At 40.0% G+C, this 17209-nt stretch overlaps 1 long non-coding RNA gene across 1 annotated transcript; it reads right to left on the bottom strand.

The window, feature by feature from the left end:
- Nucleotides 1–7969: 7969 nt before the first annotated feature.
- LOC148817403 (uncharacterized) lies at nt 7970–12800 on the bottom strand. The gene is made up of 3 exons (XR_016094602.1): nt 12672–12800; nt 11467–11688; nt 7970–8158 (listed from the first exon to the last, which is right to left on the bottom strand). It is a non-coding gene; the product is annotated as an uncharacterized LOC148817403 (long non-coding RNA).
- Nucleotides 12801–17209: the final 4409 nt, after the last annotated feature.

The following is a 17209-nucleotide window of genomic DNA, read 5'->3' as shown; positions in this document are numbered from 1 at the left end:
ACATCCACTATACTGCACATCAGTGGCAAATAATTTATTTTATAAATGTATTTCATTATATTTTCCAATGTAGGATATGCTCCATTATATTACTCCTTCCTGTGGGATAAACAAAATCCATGCTGTAGTTCCATTCTCAGGGTGAATTGGGCCTGCATACGCAGCTCTCAGCTTGTTACTATATGAGAATAACAGATCAGCTTATTGAACTGACAATTATTCCTGGGAATTGGTTTGTGTTTTCACTTGGGGGTCAAAAGAAATGAAGGAAACCTCAAACAGATCTCTCATCTATTTTAATGAATTAAAATTCACCTCACCCTTTTTTTGCTTCATGTTTGGCCTTGGGGTCAAAGTAGTGGAGCAGTGGTTAGCACTGCTGCCTCATATTTCTGGGGACTTGGGTTCAATTCCTGGTGTATTATCAGCATGGAGTTTGTATACTCTCCTAATATCCAAAGACATGCTGATAGGCTAATTGGATTCTGGGAAAATTGGATCTTGTGTGAGTGTGTGTCCTGCAATGGACTGGCATCCTGTCCACATGTACCCTACCTTGCGCCTGTTGTTTTCTGGAACAGGCTTTGCTCACCATGATCCTGATCCTGTTGAATAAAATGTGTTGGATGGATGAGTGGTTGTTTGACATACTGCAACTAATCTGCCTTGCAGTAAATCCAGAGGTGGTCACAGGAATTATAAAAATAAACAGAAGACTAAAATCTAGAGAAAAGCAAGTATGGTTTACCAAGAGCTCTAATGCAAGAGAAATATTTACCAAAGAAGAAGACAAAACCAATGACAGAAACGTATTTAAATGGTAGCTTTAAAAGGAATTCACCACAAATGATTTTGAAAAGTACAGGCAATGCAGCACATGGACCTATACTTACTATACCTTAACAAAGCCTAACACAAGACTGACAGCTACACCACTGGTGTCAGGTTAAAGACCCTGAGTTCCACCTCCTGCTCCTCCTGACGGGCAGAAATGGTCTGATAGACTGGAGACAATGAAAACATTGTGCATCCGTCACAACTGGCAATATACAAATAACAAATACACAAGACGATATCCATTTGGAAGTAACAGAACTAGCAATAGTCACAACATAGAAAATGAATGCATTTGCTAAAATGTTGTTTGCTACCTGTTTGCCTGACATACAGTATGTTCCAGGACGCTGGATGATGACGATCCCAGACGTCGATAATACTAGACAGGTGAGTGAACAATGAATGGATATAAAAGACCACACGAGCAGCCATGTGACGGAGACATGAACCAGTGGCTTCTCTGTTTCTCTCGAGAAAGCCAATTCCCACCACCCTTACAAACTAGCAGGATTAAACAGGAGGAAGCCGGCACCCCAATCGGCCATGTGCTCTTTATTTCTACATCGCTGGAGAGAAACTGTCACTCTCAGATGGCAAACCTGGAAGCTGAGCCTTCACCATAGTCCATAATTATGCCTTCTCACTTATCAGTTAAGTTGTGGTTTGGGTTTCTATTTTCTTTTGGTTTTTCAGTCAAGGGTGCCAACCTTCTGTCCTGCGTGGTTTTCTGGCTTTTGTACCAGTGTAAGGGCTCAGTTAGCTTAACGGATGACATCGTTGGCACACTGAGCATACTTTCCTGAGTTGTTTTTTTTTCCAAGGTCATCTTAGTGAAGAGTTTGAGAGATTACTTTACACTTTAAAAATACCTTAAAATAGACTTGAAGTGTAAGAAAACTTGTGCACAGAACCTCGTGATTGCTTGTGCTACCGATGCATTGCATACTCTGGGTGAGGAGGGTCATATGCACTTTGACCTCCCCTGCCCCAGATGTAAAAATTCGAAGGGCATTCAGGGAAAAGGCCGTGGAACGTGCTTGAATCAAGGTGCATTTAGCCACATCCAGTATTTTATGAAAAGCTAGTAGGCATGCTTCAGTGCAGACCAATGATCCATCTGAACAAACATTCACCCATTTTAGACCACAAGTCTAAACATCATGAACACTCTTACGATTTTGGACATGAAATTGTCAAGATGGGAGTGGCATGGTGGTGCAGAGATTAGCATTGCTGCCTCACAATACTGTCCCTGGGTTCAATTCTAGACCTGGGATAGAGTTTGTATGTGTTCCCTGTGTTTGCATGGGTGTCTTCTGGGAACTCAGGTTTCTTCCCACAGTCCAAAGACATACTGGTAAGTTTATGTCTTCTGGGAAAATTGTCATCCTCTGTGTGTCTGTGTGTGCCCAGCAATGGACTGGCGTCCTGTCCAAGGTGTATCCTGCCTTACGCCCATTGCTTTCTAGGACAGGCTCAGGCTCCCACACAACCCTGAATTGGATGAAACGGTAAGTAAATCAATAGATAAATGGGATTCACATGATTCACAGATTTTGCATAACAATGTTGCATACTCAAACTTTCAATAACACATTTCCTCAGAAATTAGAAGACTTTGCGTGAAAATATAGTACAGTGCAATTTTAGATCTGGTAGATGAGACTACTAGTTTACACAAAAGAAGTACATTAATAATAATAATAATAATTGCTTACACTTATATAGCGCTTTTCTGGACACTCCACTCAAAGCGCTTTACAGGTAATGGGGACTCCCCTCCACCACCACCAATGTGCAGCATCCACCTGGATGATGCAACGGCAGCCATAGTGCGCCAGAACCTTGATGGTGTAACACATGTTCTTGTAGTTTTTTAAGCTAAAATTGTGTTTAAGATCATAGTATTATGACAACAATGTAGATGAAAAGAACTTTGTCCTTAAAATAAAATGATATACTTCTTTTGATATGATAGCTCTGCTCTATCCCTCCTGGAATGCTATCACGGTCAGTGGTAGGTAAGAAACGAACACACCACCAAACATTGACAGTGCATAACTCTGCTAACTCAGACAACTTGGTCTTCTGCAAGGTCTAGGTTTCAAGGGGGGGATGGCACTTCTGTAAAATGTTCACTGGACTAAGAGTTGTTACATATACTGTATGTATAAGGTAGTGGGAGATCATACAGTCAGATTCTGAAATCCTATGGAACTGACAAAATGCCCATCAGAGTGGAAATGTTTCAAAGCTAGAGTAGCCCTAATAATACAGTAAAGGAACAAGTAATAGGTTTATTCCATGCTGAAAAAAAGAAGAAAGAGAACACAACGTTTCGGCCGTGGAGCCTTCTTCAGGTGTGAGAGAGACAGAGCAGTAGTTTCAGAAACAGGAAGGAGACTCGGAGACCGCTTCAGAGAACACGTCAGGGCTGTGAAGATTAAAGATCTCTCCAAGCCCATTGTTTCTCATTTCACCTCTGACGGCCACGACCACTCTAATCTCTCCGTCCGTGTTCTCAAAGACGGTTTTCCGAACTCATACATCAGAAGGACCACCGAAACTAAAATTATTCTGCAGCTAGGATCACACATTCTCCCTTCCCTTAACGACAGACTACTGTTCTTTTAAATTTTCTCCATTCATTGGAAGTTTCATTTCACACCTCTCTGCACCCATTCTGACTTCACACCTCTTGATTGGCCTCTCTTTCTGTCCCCTGCTCCCGCCTCTCACTCCTCCTCCCTCCCAACCTTTGTTCTCCCGCTACTTTACCTTTGCCTACTGCCCTGTCTCTCTCACACCTGAAGAAGGCTCCACGGCCGAAACGTTGTGTTCTCTTTCTTCTTTTTTTCAGCATGGAATAAACCTATTACTTGTTCCTTTGCAGCCTACGCATGCTGACGCAGCTACCCACCTGAACTAATAATACAGTATATGTTTATGCTATTTACATTTACTAACTAAAATGTTAAATTTAATTTTTTAAGTAAGTTATCCATAGTAGTGGCTTGAAAATGCATTAAAAGTGCGTTCATTATATTCATGTTATGAACATGCCATGGTTCAGGGCTGTGGTACCTCCTTTGCCCCTCATACACGAACAGTATATCTGCTTTCTCTGTTCAGATTAAGCTTCAGCACCTTATGATTTACAAATTAAGGCACTCCCTAAAGGTGATTAACAGGGTCAACCTATCTCTATTTACACTCAGTAATGGAATAAGGACACTGGGTTACATTTAGAAATAGAAAATGTTTCTTTACTCAAAGGGATATGAGCATCTGGAACAGGCTTCCTAAGAAGAGGGTTAAGGCCCTAAATGAAAGATGAAATTTTAGATTCACTCAAGTACAGGACCGCTTGCCTGAATGGCCTCCTCTTGTTGATTCCAGCTTTCTGATGTTCAGTCAAAGTCAAACAGAAAAATTCAGCGGACGGCGAGGACTGCGCTATTGACGCTGCCTATTGACAGACTGGTTATAAGCCAATGACATGATCAATAACGCAATGCTGATCATTATAATTTGTTTCAGTTAGAGCTGGGAAGTAACAAGCAGAAGAGAGTTCCAGGCTGCAAAATAAAAGAGCAACATACAGAAAACACACACATGGTTTCAGCTATAGTATGGTGTCTCCACCAGGTGTGTAAGGAAGCGAGGCACAGGGCAGGAACAAGAGGGAGAGAGGCAGGGCAGGGAATGAGACAGACTTCCAAAATGAAGCCTTGAGAATGCAACCTTTTTTCTTTAACAGGGGATATCCTTCACACATCATTGACAGAACTCTCACCCGAGCCAGAAATAGCCTCCGCAATATCAACCCCAGGAGAAATAGCCACACCCAGAACTGCATTCCACTTGTCCTCCCCTTCTGTCCTAACACTCTGTCTATTCCCAGGGTTGTCAAACAGTATTGCTCTATTTTACAGATGGACACTTCACTGGAACCTTTTTTTTCAGACCCACTGATCATGACACACCACCAGCCCACTAATCCACACAGCCTTCTTGTACATAGTTCCTTTAGCTGTTCACGGCAGCCAGCCACACCCCACAGGAGCCACACTGTAGTCTTACCTGTGCATAAATGTACAGAAGTCAACTGCATAGTCCGCCCGGCCATTTCAGGATCACCCTCATGCTTGTCCAGCAAACTCTTTCATTCCTTTTCCTACAGAGAACAGCCTCTCATTTATATTTCAGCAAACAAGCGAGATCAGTGAGGATCAAAGACTTCTCTAGGCCAGTAGCCCAGCATTTCAACTCTCTCAATCCTCTGGCAAAGGGAAAGCCCTGTTCTTATTCAACGTACAATTAAATTAACTTAAAAAAAGGTACAAACAAAAAGCAAAGCTAGTTAATATAAATCAAAAACCAAAAATCCAGGTGGCCATTTCACTAAGATTTAAAAGAGACTAGATCATTCTTAGTGTCATAGACGGTGATACTAAGGAAAGGTGGGTCTCTGGACAGAGTGAATAGAGGTACGCAGACAATCAAAATTAGAATACAGGAGAAGAAGCTAATCACATGAGAGGGATCTTCCTTTTGTACAGAGTGAATTTAGGAAATCTGAGCACAGAAGAATCCAAATTTAAGCTTTTGGTAAGGGACTGTTTATTGTTTTGGAAAAATAGATTTCCCATTTTGTGGTTACCACCAGACTAGAGATATCTTACTCCTTTTCAGTGATGCATTATTTGGAATGAGGAAAAATATTTTCATTTGTTTAGAATCCATTTAGGGAGTACTTCACATCCCCAACATTTCCATTAGTGTTTTTTTTATGCCACCAATGTATAATGGTCTCAACTAATACATTTCTGAGAGATCCCCTCCTTTGACTTAAAGGTGATTAAGTTTTATGTGGAAAAATTAAGCTCAAGTGCTTTGTGTGAATCTTTCAAACAATAATAAACATACTGGAGTCTGGCATTACACTTACGCCATGAGTAATCAGTAGGGGAATGTTAGTAGGGTGCTTACACAAACATTATGTCAAGAACAGGTTGGAAGGGTTATGTGCTGTGCGTAGCGTGTACACTTATAGAATTAGCTAAGATATCATTGCACCTTTGAATATAAACCCAGTCTTGGGAGAATAATCATGAAGAAATTCTAGACTAGCATGAGAAATGAAAGCTAGTGCACTGTTTCAACAAACTTATTCTAGCTTGTTATCTATTTTGTTTTAATGGCTCAGATTACCATTTCTTTGGATGATCGTGAAGATTTCTAAATTGGATATGAAGTGGTGCAGTTTATCCTATAAGGATACCTTACTCTTAGATCTTTGGGCTTCACTAGGATGTACAGTACAGTAGCCTGTAATGTTGACAGGAGACATGGTTAGAATAGCTGCCTTGGGTCCAGCACCTGGGGTGCCATCTGTGTGGAGTTTGTATGGTCTCCTTGTCTTTGTGAGGGTTTCCTCCAGGTGCTCCAGTTTTATCCTACAGTCTACAGATATACTGGTGGGTTAAGTGGGTTCTTGGAAAATTGGCACTGGTGTGTGCGTATGTGTCTGTCCTGTGACCTGTGTCCTGATCCCTGTGATGGACTGGTGGCCTGTCCAGGATGTATCCTGCCTTGCTCCTGCTGCTTGCTGTGATAGACTCTGGCTCCCCTGTGACCTGTTTTAGATAAAGCAGTTAGAAAATTAATCTATGGATTTCATGTTCACAGCTGTACACCAGACAATTATTTACACCTTCCATGTTTCAATTTTACCAGTCACTGTTTGGTGTTAAAATATTAGAATCATGTAGGAGATAGCCCATTTCATTAAGGGTTGACTGGTACAGAGGATTTCTCTGTCAGTGAAAACTTAAGAAAGAACAGCTGTCCCTAGACACTTCAGCAATTGTTCAATAGTTTCATTCAGTCATGAATACATCATCTGAAACTGGGACTTCTGGAAAACTTCTGTGGAGTGAAGAAATACACATCATCCTTTTCCATATCAGATGCTTTTGTTGTAAGCTGTGCGCAGCCAAAACGTGTTCTTTAAAAACCCTGCTTAGTGTAATGGCTCCAGAAGGTCTCTTATGGCTTGAGCATATGTGAAATGATTTCTTTTGTTTAACTTTAAAGTGAAATACCCTTTTTTAGGCATGGAAGATGTTAAAATTATTTTACTAAGATAGGGATTTCTACTTTTCTTACTAGACCAAACGTTAGAGTAAGACATTTTAATGGAAGCCTATAGAAAAACTCCTATTCATTAACACTAAGGACCAGTTCAGTAGTTTTATTAGAACCTAATGAATGTGATTGAAAGACAAAATGTGTAGGAGATATGTGCTGATTGATGCTATAAAGGATTGTGACCTTTAAGAACCAGGAATGGAAATTAAGAGAAAGAAACTGCTGTCTCCTTCTGCAATGGGCACAATAATTTAAACTATAAATTTGCAGCAGAAATATTCCAAAGTCAACTGAAAAACAAACAAACATTCGCATATAAAACTGTTAAATTGATAAATTATTATACCATAAAAACTGCAGCCTACATTAATTTCTTGATGAAGATAACTAACATGATTAATTGGAACAATTGTATAATTACTGTATTTATAGATACAGTATATTTCTTTCTCATCAGACATGTATAATATATTTCTGATTTGTTTAATGGCTTCATATTGTGTTAAAAGTACTTTGCATTGTGTGATGTATTTTACCCACCTGCAAAGCATATTTCCCATCTGGAGTAAGTAAGTAAATAAAGCAAGTAAGAAGGCACACTACAAGACTACAAAATAAGCTTCCTAACCTTAAAATGTGAGATTTGTTTTTTCTTTTACAAAGAAATTTCTTTTTTTTTCCACAGAAATGGATGCATGCTGCCCTGGACCTGACAGGTTCTACTTAATTACAACATTGGATCCCTCTGCCAAAATCACTTGGCAACAAACTCAAGGATTCATAAATTGTCTGCAGTTTAGGCAGGAAAACATAACTTCCTGATTTATGCTGTAGTTAAAAAAAAAACCTCTGGGGCCAGAGCGTTTCGCAGATTCATCTACATTGATGTAGGCCTCCTGGAACAGGGCTGTCTGGCAGGGAATAAATCACCTCCCAGAAAAGTCATGTTGACAGAGAACCAATCAGATCTCCCCTTCTGCTGCCCATCACTCTGATTGGTGTTTATTTGTTTTTGACAAAGTCGTTACAAAGCCTCCCTTTGGCACTCATCCCATGGTACTGCCAACATAATCCTCAAGCCTGAGGCCTGCGTGACATCTAGAAAGCTCTTTGATGGGATGTATGGGAGTAATTAGTCTCTTCCACAGTGCAATCTTGGTGCTTCATTCTGTATGGGGAAATGAGTAGAATCAACTCAGTTACAAATTACCACCACATCAAACTTTCACTATTAAGAAATATTGAGCTTATTTTTCAAATTGGATTTCCCTTTTTCTAAAAAAAAGTTGCTTTGATTGAAGATGAGGCTTAATATTCCAAAAAATGTAGAGAGAGGTTTTTTTTTCCCTAGATTTGTAGACCACTTATACGGTACCTCATGTGGTGGAAAAGAACGTTAGCTTCAGATGTGACAGGTCAAGCCTATGTTGATCTGTTGTCACACGGACATGAATGGTGGACTTTGTGAGGTGTTGACCCATGACAGCCTGTCATTTATAGACTACATGCTGATCTTTTCAGATCACAGAAGCTAGGAAAGGTTGGGTCTGGTCAGCCTTGGGGCGATGCTGTAAGAGTTTTAGGCTAGTAGGTAGTGTATATTTCCTCTGGACCACAACTTCAAACCCAGCGTTCAAGGATGATAATGTGGATTTCTGTTAGAGGAGGTCCTTGTCCTTGACTACTTCTGACTACAGCCAAAAGAGCTAGGTGGGTCTAATGGCCTCTTCTCATTTGTAATCTTTCTTATGCTCTTCCTTGGTCATTAAAGATCCCATGGCAGTTTTCCAAAGTACCAGGTCAATTCTATTCTGGACTTGAACAACCCGGCCCACATAAATTTCGCCTTTAATTAACACGTTAGTTCTCACTTCTCCACATGGTCTGCAGTAGTAGGGCTGCCAGCAAAAAACTTTTATCTGCACTTCAGTGGCAGATAAAGCAGACCCTCAGCTAATTACATGCAGTCTCTTGGGGACTCCAGGGCACAGCCAGCACAACAGTCACTGAGTGAGTTCTGGCTTAACTAGGGCTCTTTCTGTCCTCCAAACAGACAACTCACAAGGCCCCATTTTAATGCAGGGTTTTGGACAATAGATAGAGGAGGAGATGCCACTGTTGTCAGCACCTTTATTATTTGTTCCAGAGATCCCCTTCTTGTCTTCCATCTCCTTTTTAACTTTTTAATAGACCTGGATCTAATTCATGCTTTGGCTTTTACAGATCTTTAATTTTTGCTTCAAAAATGTTCCATTCTCACTTTTGGTCTTTATAGCCCTGGAAAAATACTCATGCTGGTTTTTGTGAACACTGGCAGAAATTCTCTGTCTGCCCTGTGTTTTCTATCATTCCTTGAATGTGTTGAGCTCAACGGGTCTAACCAGTTTTTGTCAAAGATGTCGGACGGGCATGCAGTGGAATGACTAGGAGAGCAATAGAGACCCTATGCGTAGCGGTAAAAGGGGCAACCCAGAGGTTAGCCCAGGCTCAGGGGGTCAGATGATGTCGATATAGAAACCTATGCCCTCGGGCTACGGACATGGGGAAACCTGGTGCTAGGTGGGTCTCTTGACTTTCCTACCCTTAATGCTGAGCCAGGAGCAGAGCAGACTCAGGAAGTAAACAGGCTACACAACAAGACACACCCTCTAGGTGTACAGGGCATGACATTTTCCTAGTGTTGTGTGGAGCACTAAAATCACTTTGTTCTATGTTCTATGAAAACACATTTTTATGATCAATGATTTGAAGGTTTTTGTGCCCACTTCCTGATGTCCTACCCTCTTAAAATGATTCCATCAGGCAGTTTTCTTCCTCCATCTCTTTGGATGTCTGTGAATTGCTATTAAAGGTCTGCCTATCTTATCACACAGTGACTCAAGAACTTGGGGTGGGGCTCAGCAAGTGAAGCCTCAAAACCTTGCGGGTTTAGTTTCCTAGCTAAACCAGATGAATTCAAATATAAAGGACTGGTGATTGACAAATACACAACCTCATGAATGACTACAAAAAGCAAAATGCTGCACAGGTGAATGAATGGTGCTGGACATGGACTACAGCATGACACTGTTAGCAGCATGTTGACACCGAGACTGTTACAATGTCTTGGTTCTTGTATGATAAGGCTTTATTTTTTCCTGAACTCCATCTTGTGTTTCTTTTAGCTGTATTTGCATTTCGTTGAGTTAACTGGTAAAATGAACACCCTGGATAAAGACTTTAGAGCAAGGGCTGAATGAATCCTTGGTGGAGCAGAAATCAAGTTGGCTCTCTCTTTCTCAAGAGACCCAGACCACAACCTCTCCCAACAGGATCTTGGGGCTGCCAGGATGAAATGGGATGAAATACACGTTCCAGATCATAAACAAAATAACCACCAAAGCAAACCAAGGGTGCTATTTGCTTTAGAGACTCAAAGTGTTGGATGTAATAGTAATGAATAAAAACAAAGCTTCACATACAAACCTCCATTTTGCATGGAGAGAGAGAATCTTTCCATGATCTTTCCAGAGAGAAATTTTTAATGTTTTAAAGTAATGCAGGATCAAAGAAATCTCCAATTTAAAACTGTCCGAACAGTGACTAGATTCCTAAGATGGGGAATAATTAGGAATGAGGTCATCATGCTGTTTTAAACCTATTTAAACCTAAAGATTTAAGCGTATTCCAACATTTTGAAAACTGCAAAATACTGAGAACATGAGATTAGAATATTAACTATAATAATCAAGATATACAGTAAATATTTAACTTTATATGGTATAAAATACCCTGTAGTATTACTCTGAAATGGAGTATGATATGTTCATTGTACTGTCTATAAAACCAGTTCACTCAGGACTCATCATCTCACTCTGTAAAAGCTATAAGACCTGCCATTAAGACAGGCAGTTACACCTCAGAAATCTACAGGTATTTTTTTTAAGAAAGATATATTAAGGGGTTATAAAGACCTGCATACTCATTTCATATTATACAGTATATTCCACAGCCTTACATGTAATCATATCGTTTTCACAGAAGCAACAAAGGTTAGCTTTTCAGGACAAGCTTCACATTTCAGGACACATGACGTACAGTATTGTGTTTTCACTAGAATTTCGCGAAACCTCTTCAAATTTTGTGAAAATTCCTTCCACATCCTCAGAAACCTTGGACTGGGCTTTCTTCGGTACCTGCCCAATAATATTTCATCGCTGGCGCTCATTGTGCGACCATGGTCCCCTGGAGTCGGACTCCTTCCGAGAGGAAACTCCATTTTGACAGCCTCATTCATAAATTCCGACCATGTGGGAAATATGTTTTCCTGATCTATGCCCAGCTCCCTAATAAAGAAATAATTTACAGCCTGTGCTGTAGTGTTTACAGGGGAACACTTCAATCTGTTGCTCTTTATTTTACAGAGAGTAAGGCCGAAGACCTAAAACACTGCACCAGAGAGCTAAACATTGCTGATAGTTCCCATGATTTCATCACCTGGCTTTATCTTTTAGTCTTGCTGTTCTGAGTCTGAAGTGAGGCAGCTGGTTTTCTGAGGTCCACAATTAAAGTTCCACAAGATATGTTCCCTAGATGGCATGCTTCTTAATTCTGTGCCTGAAGTTCTCCTTCATAAACCAGGTGCTCTGCAAATCACTGAGGCACCCACTATCCCAGGAAAGATGCTCATTCCAGTCCACTCAGTTCCTGAATCAGAGGCTGTTGGACAATAAATAATAGTAATCAGAGTTGTGTTCTTCAGTAAAGCCTGATATAATCAGCTTTGACAGAGAAGAAATCTCTTTGCTACAGTATGTTGTCTTAGGTGAGAATTAATCTAAGGACATTATTAGTTGAAAGTTTTAATTTCAGACTAGTCTAATTTTAGTGATATTCTTCAAAGAATATCAAACACTTTTATTATTTCCTTTCTGAGTCCCTATGAGCACCTACACAGCTAAGGCAAAGACTAGCAATCACATTTGTTTAATGGAACTCCTACAGCCTGCCAGTATAATGTGCGCTGTAACTCCATGAGGAAAAATGTGTTTCATTTCTTTGACTGTCTCTTTACCCCGAAAATATGTTTAAGCTAACAGCAAAGTGATCAGATGTGATAAGATCAACAGACAATGTTTTGTACTGTATAACTCAAAGCACTGGAATACGATAATATCAAGAACATGGCCAGTGCTGTAATCTTGGCCTTCAAACATGCTGGACAAAATCCAGAGATTCCGGTAAACTCAAATAAAAAATCAGACTAAATTTTGTTATGACTCTTCATCATTTATATAAATGTTTACTGCTTTAACAAGAGTTATCCCCTATGATAATTAATCTTGTTTAATGTATTATAGTATTTCTGTTTTTGCTGTGATTTTAACATAGTGCTTCTATAGTTACCCACATTGTTAACATACCTTTGCAGATCTAATTTTACTGAAGCATATCAATAAAATATTATTGGCCTTTGACGCTGTGAGCTATGAGCCAACTTGAGAATATCTATCCAATGCTGCTGTACTGGGTGTCCATGGGTTCTGGACAGGCAGGTTGCATGGTAGCTTGTATATCAACTTAACGGTGAAGAAGTGTGTTACAGAGACACAGGAGTGGCCTGCTGGACACAGGCTGACAAGAGGCATTAGCACATAGAGGAGTGAGGTATTGCTTGGCAAGGTAGCAGCATATCCTCTTACCACAGATGAGAGAGAAGCAGAGGTGAGGCTTCACAGAATAAATCAGAACGTAACATGCCGTGTCATTAGTGCCGATGGACGGGCAGCCCAAGAGAGAGATCTGAAGATCCCGAGAACAAGACATGCCTTGAGAGAAAAGAGTACAAGTTAATGATTTTTGAGTGCAGTTTCTCTCCACTCAAGACAAAGAGAAATTAATACATGATCTTGTATACATCAGGTTAGACTACTGCAATGCCCTATTATCAGGGAGCACCCATCAGTCTTTCAACACCTTACAGCCAATTCAGAATGCAGCAGCTAGAATTGTTACTAGGAAAAGAAAGTATGACCATTTAACACCAATACTGAGCTCTCTTCATTGGCTTTCTGTCAGGTACAAGGTGGACTTCAAAATCCTTCTACTTACTTACAAGGCTCTCAGAAGTCAGGCACCAGTTTATCTAATGGAACTTATTAATGTATACAATCCAAGTCACCCACTTAGATCACAGAATGCAGGTCTTTCTCATTATCCATGGATGAATAAAAAAACAGTTGGCGGTAAATCCTTTAGTTACAGGGCCCCTAGTTTATGGACCAGTCTCCCACCCCATGTTTGGGATGCCATAGCCTGCTGCAACCGTGGCTGCTGGTGCTGCTGTAGATGCCATTGTGTGTCTTTGTGTTGGCCCACCAGGTAGATACATCTATTCTGACCAAACTATCCTATTCTCCTCCCCACATTGGATGCTGCATCACTGCCATGGATCCAAGAGGGACATTGTGTATATAGCTATTGTTTAGGAGGATTTTGTTGGTTTACAGAGATCTGAATGGAGTACTGACATACAGAAGACATGATGAATGGATTAATACCTCTATTCATTTTTTCCTTTTTTTTAATTGTATAATGTTAGCATGCCCAAAGGGGTTGGGCAGCCAGTTTACCTTGGACCCCTAGAGGTTTTTTTTTCTCCTTACTAAGGAGTTTTTGGTTCATCTCCTCTGTCGTCTTCTCGTCTTTTCTGTTCTGTATTCACAACATGTATGGTCACTTGCTTTGTTAAGCACCTTGGGGCAACCTTCTTGTGAAAGGCGCTATATAAAAATAAATTGAATTGAATTGAATTAATGTGTGTTCATTATGGAGTGAGTTTAAATGATAACTCCTGTGCCTACTGAGAGCACTAATGTCCATTGTGAGAAAGAGGGTTAAATAGTGGGCAACCCTGAGCAGGTAGTATACTTGGTGCCAAGACGTATAGTAGTGAGAGAAGATGTGGAGAGTCCCTTCAATCTCCCTTGAAGGCAACCAGCAAGAGGTGCAATCCCAGTGGAATCCAAGAGGCATAAAGATGGAATAGGCATGGTAGCTATCCAGTGGCAGCCCAATAAAGTCATGGCACATCTAGTGTGAGTCACATGTAGTCAGGTTGCAATAGCCTGACGGTTAATATTCTTCCAATACCTAGATCCCTTTCATCTATAGCTTCTGCTTGCACCTAATCACACATGCACTATGCATCATTTATATTCCTTCTTCCACTTTGGATCACCTTGCATTAATAAACATTAAATTGCATTTTGTTTGTAATTCTTCCTATTATTACTTTGCTTGCTATAACCTAAATATTTTATGAGGTTTCTTGTTAACAGAACCTAGACTATCTATAACATAACCTGATCTATATTGTTCATATAGATCAGGAAGATATATTTGTGTAGAAAAATTAAATCTTACAATGGTATATCATCATCTTTGCTACATCTGCTTTATGACCTCATTATACAGTAAGCTGCTTGTGCCCTTGTCTGCATTCAGGGATCTGTAGCATATACCCATTGTTTGAATTTATATTTTCCACTAGAAACCACAATCTAAAATCAAAACCTAATACTGCAATAAAATAGATATTTTAATCTAAAGCAACTCACTTTATCTCACAACTCACATCATCAAGTACCACTGCAGAGTCACAAATAATAGGGCTACAATTTTACATCCAAAGAAACATGGATATTCAGAAACTTGCTCAGGGTGAATCAGAGAAAAAGACAAAACTGTGAGCCTGTTTGAAACCTTCACATTACTTCAGACACTGAACCAATCAGCTTCTTAAATGCTTCAATATCGGAATTAAAGATGAAGCTCATGATGTATATAACCTGAAACAGAGGATAATGAAAAATTTCAAGCACTGAACTGATATTATGAATATGAATTCTTAATCTTAATTATTAATGTTAGTTTAGCCTAAAGGGAACAGAGTACAGATCACTGTGCAGAAGATCACCGCTTTAGCTCTTTGGACTTCAATTCAAGTGTAAAATTGTAGTAGTATCACAACTCGAATACTAGAAGCAAATAAATAGGTTTACAAAATACCTTTATAGCGAGACATACAATAGTGTACTTGATTTGGGGGTTTCTAGGTTTCTGTGCTGGAGAGAGGAGTCTCTTCATAGTTTGTCATGACCTAAGCCGGGTTCCACGTTTAACATGCAGATTGATCGGGGTGTTTCCGACTGGCCGAGGCATAGAGCAACCATGGAAATATACAAAATCCATTGGAACCCGAAACAACTAGGTTCATTTTTCTCTTTGTTGGTATCTGCAGCACAGCTCACGTCACCACCAGGAAAACCACAGCAAGCCTCTGGCTTGATTTCAGCACAGCTCAACATCTGTGTAAATAGGAGGCTAAGCGTGAACATGAATGCTGTCTTCGTGCCCATATACTGCAGCGCGCACTGTACAATCAAAAGATTCTTTCTCTGAACTTGAAACTCTCCTTCAGTACTACTTGGGCCAGACAGGGCCGAGCCCAGGGGATCAACTTTTACCTTTGACCTTCAAGGTGAGGGGGCTGCGACACAGCTACCTCTTGTTTAAGGGAGGTGTACCAGCGGCTGCATCATTGTTTTTCTGGTCTAGATCGTCAAAGAACAGCGAAGCCTGAAAAGGAGCTCATTCCTCGCTAAAGACATGGAAGAGAAAGTCAAAATCAATAGGTTCTTTAATTATTTCTTGGGAATCAATTTTCTTTCTTTGTCCTACAAAGCCTGGACGTCAGTTGTCAACGTATCATTCCTGCTTTTAAATTTTCAGCTCTTGTGATATTTTCTATTTGCATTCAGATATGTCCTTTGGGTCCATACATTACAGTTTGGATCTACAGCTTCAGAAGGCTGATTACAGCACTTTTTGTTAGTGTTTATTATTTTATTATTTTTAGCTCTGATAATAGCTAACTGACAAAAGTTGAGGCATGAATAAGGAGCAAGGTGTAACAGAAGACTGACTCTGCTGAATGCACCTGGACTGAAAGGAGCTTCAAGAGCATCATGCACTACTGCATCCTGTAATAAGAGGCTTAGAACTTCGTACTCCAGTCACAAACTTCCTTATGTACAGTACATGATTTCTCATCAGCTTTTAAAAGGCTTTCAGAAGTAATAACAGCATGTTATGTGTTTTACTGGCATGATATAAAAATCCTACAGCACCATGATGTTATCTCACATGGAAATAATATGAAACTAAAACACACTATGACATTTCTTATATCTTTCATTAAAATCCCAGAATGACACTCTGTGTGCAGAGTACTGCAGACCCTTTTTTCCCATATCATTGTTTGGACTGCAAAGGTTACAGCTCCCTAAGGAGAAATCGTTTTTTTTAAAGTATCCCTAATGTAGCTCCTCCACTGAAAGAAGAGTGGCAGCACCCCTGCTTATAGTCAAGATCGTTGTTAGAACTCTTTTGTGAGAATCAAATCTAAGCTTCGGCCTAATGCTTTGATTATGATATTCAATGTCCATCACATTAAAATTGAATTTGAAAAATCAAGACTTGTTCAAATGGAATGTGATACTTCCATGCCTTCAACAAAACCACCCAACAACCATAATGTACCTATACATATACTGTATATAATACTAACAAACATTTTTGAAAAAAGAACAGCAAGGTAGTTTCTGAAAGTTTTTATTGATCAGTATGTGTTACAGTGGTGTGGTGGTTGTCGTTTTTGTCTCATGTTGTTGGGGCCCTGGGTTCAATTCCTGGGGTGCTATTGGCGTGAACTGGTCTCCCCATGGTTATGTGGTTTTCTTCTGGGTGATTCAGTTTCTTCCAACAGTCCAAAGAATTACTGTAAGGTTAACTGGCTTCTGGGAAAACTAACCCTGGTGTGAGTGTGTGTCTGTGTCTGTTAGTACTCTGCAATGGACTATCTTGCTTGCTTGCTGGGATATGCTCTGGCTCCTGCAGGACCCTATATTGGATGGAGGAAGTGATTTTATAGAACTGCTTGAAACCAGATGAACAGAGTCTTGCCTTGACTTGGTACCCAATTGAGCTTCAAGCAGGCGTCCATCCACATACTAACAAAGGCTGTACAAAGTGTTAACAGAAGCTCATCCAAACTGCAGCATGCCACGTGTCATCTGAGAAGATCACTGGTCTTGCTTCAAATACACACATTCAAGCTCTGAAAAGTTATCGGATATTAGAATTGACATGTAAATCTTTTAACTGGGTTTCATCACAG

This window comes from Atractosteus spatula, chromosome 20 (genome assembly GCF_055471065.1).
Source record: "Atractosteus spatula isolate fAtrSpa1 chromosome 20, fAtrSpa1.hap1, whole genome shotgun sequence".
Taxonomy (NCBI): domain Eukaryota; kingdom Metazoa; phylum Chordata; class Actinopteri; order Semionotiformes; family Lepisosteidae; genus Atractosteus; species Atractosteus spatula.
This window is presented reverse-complemented; position numbering and strand designations above follow the sequence as displayed.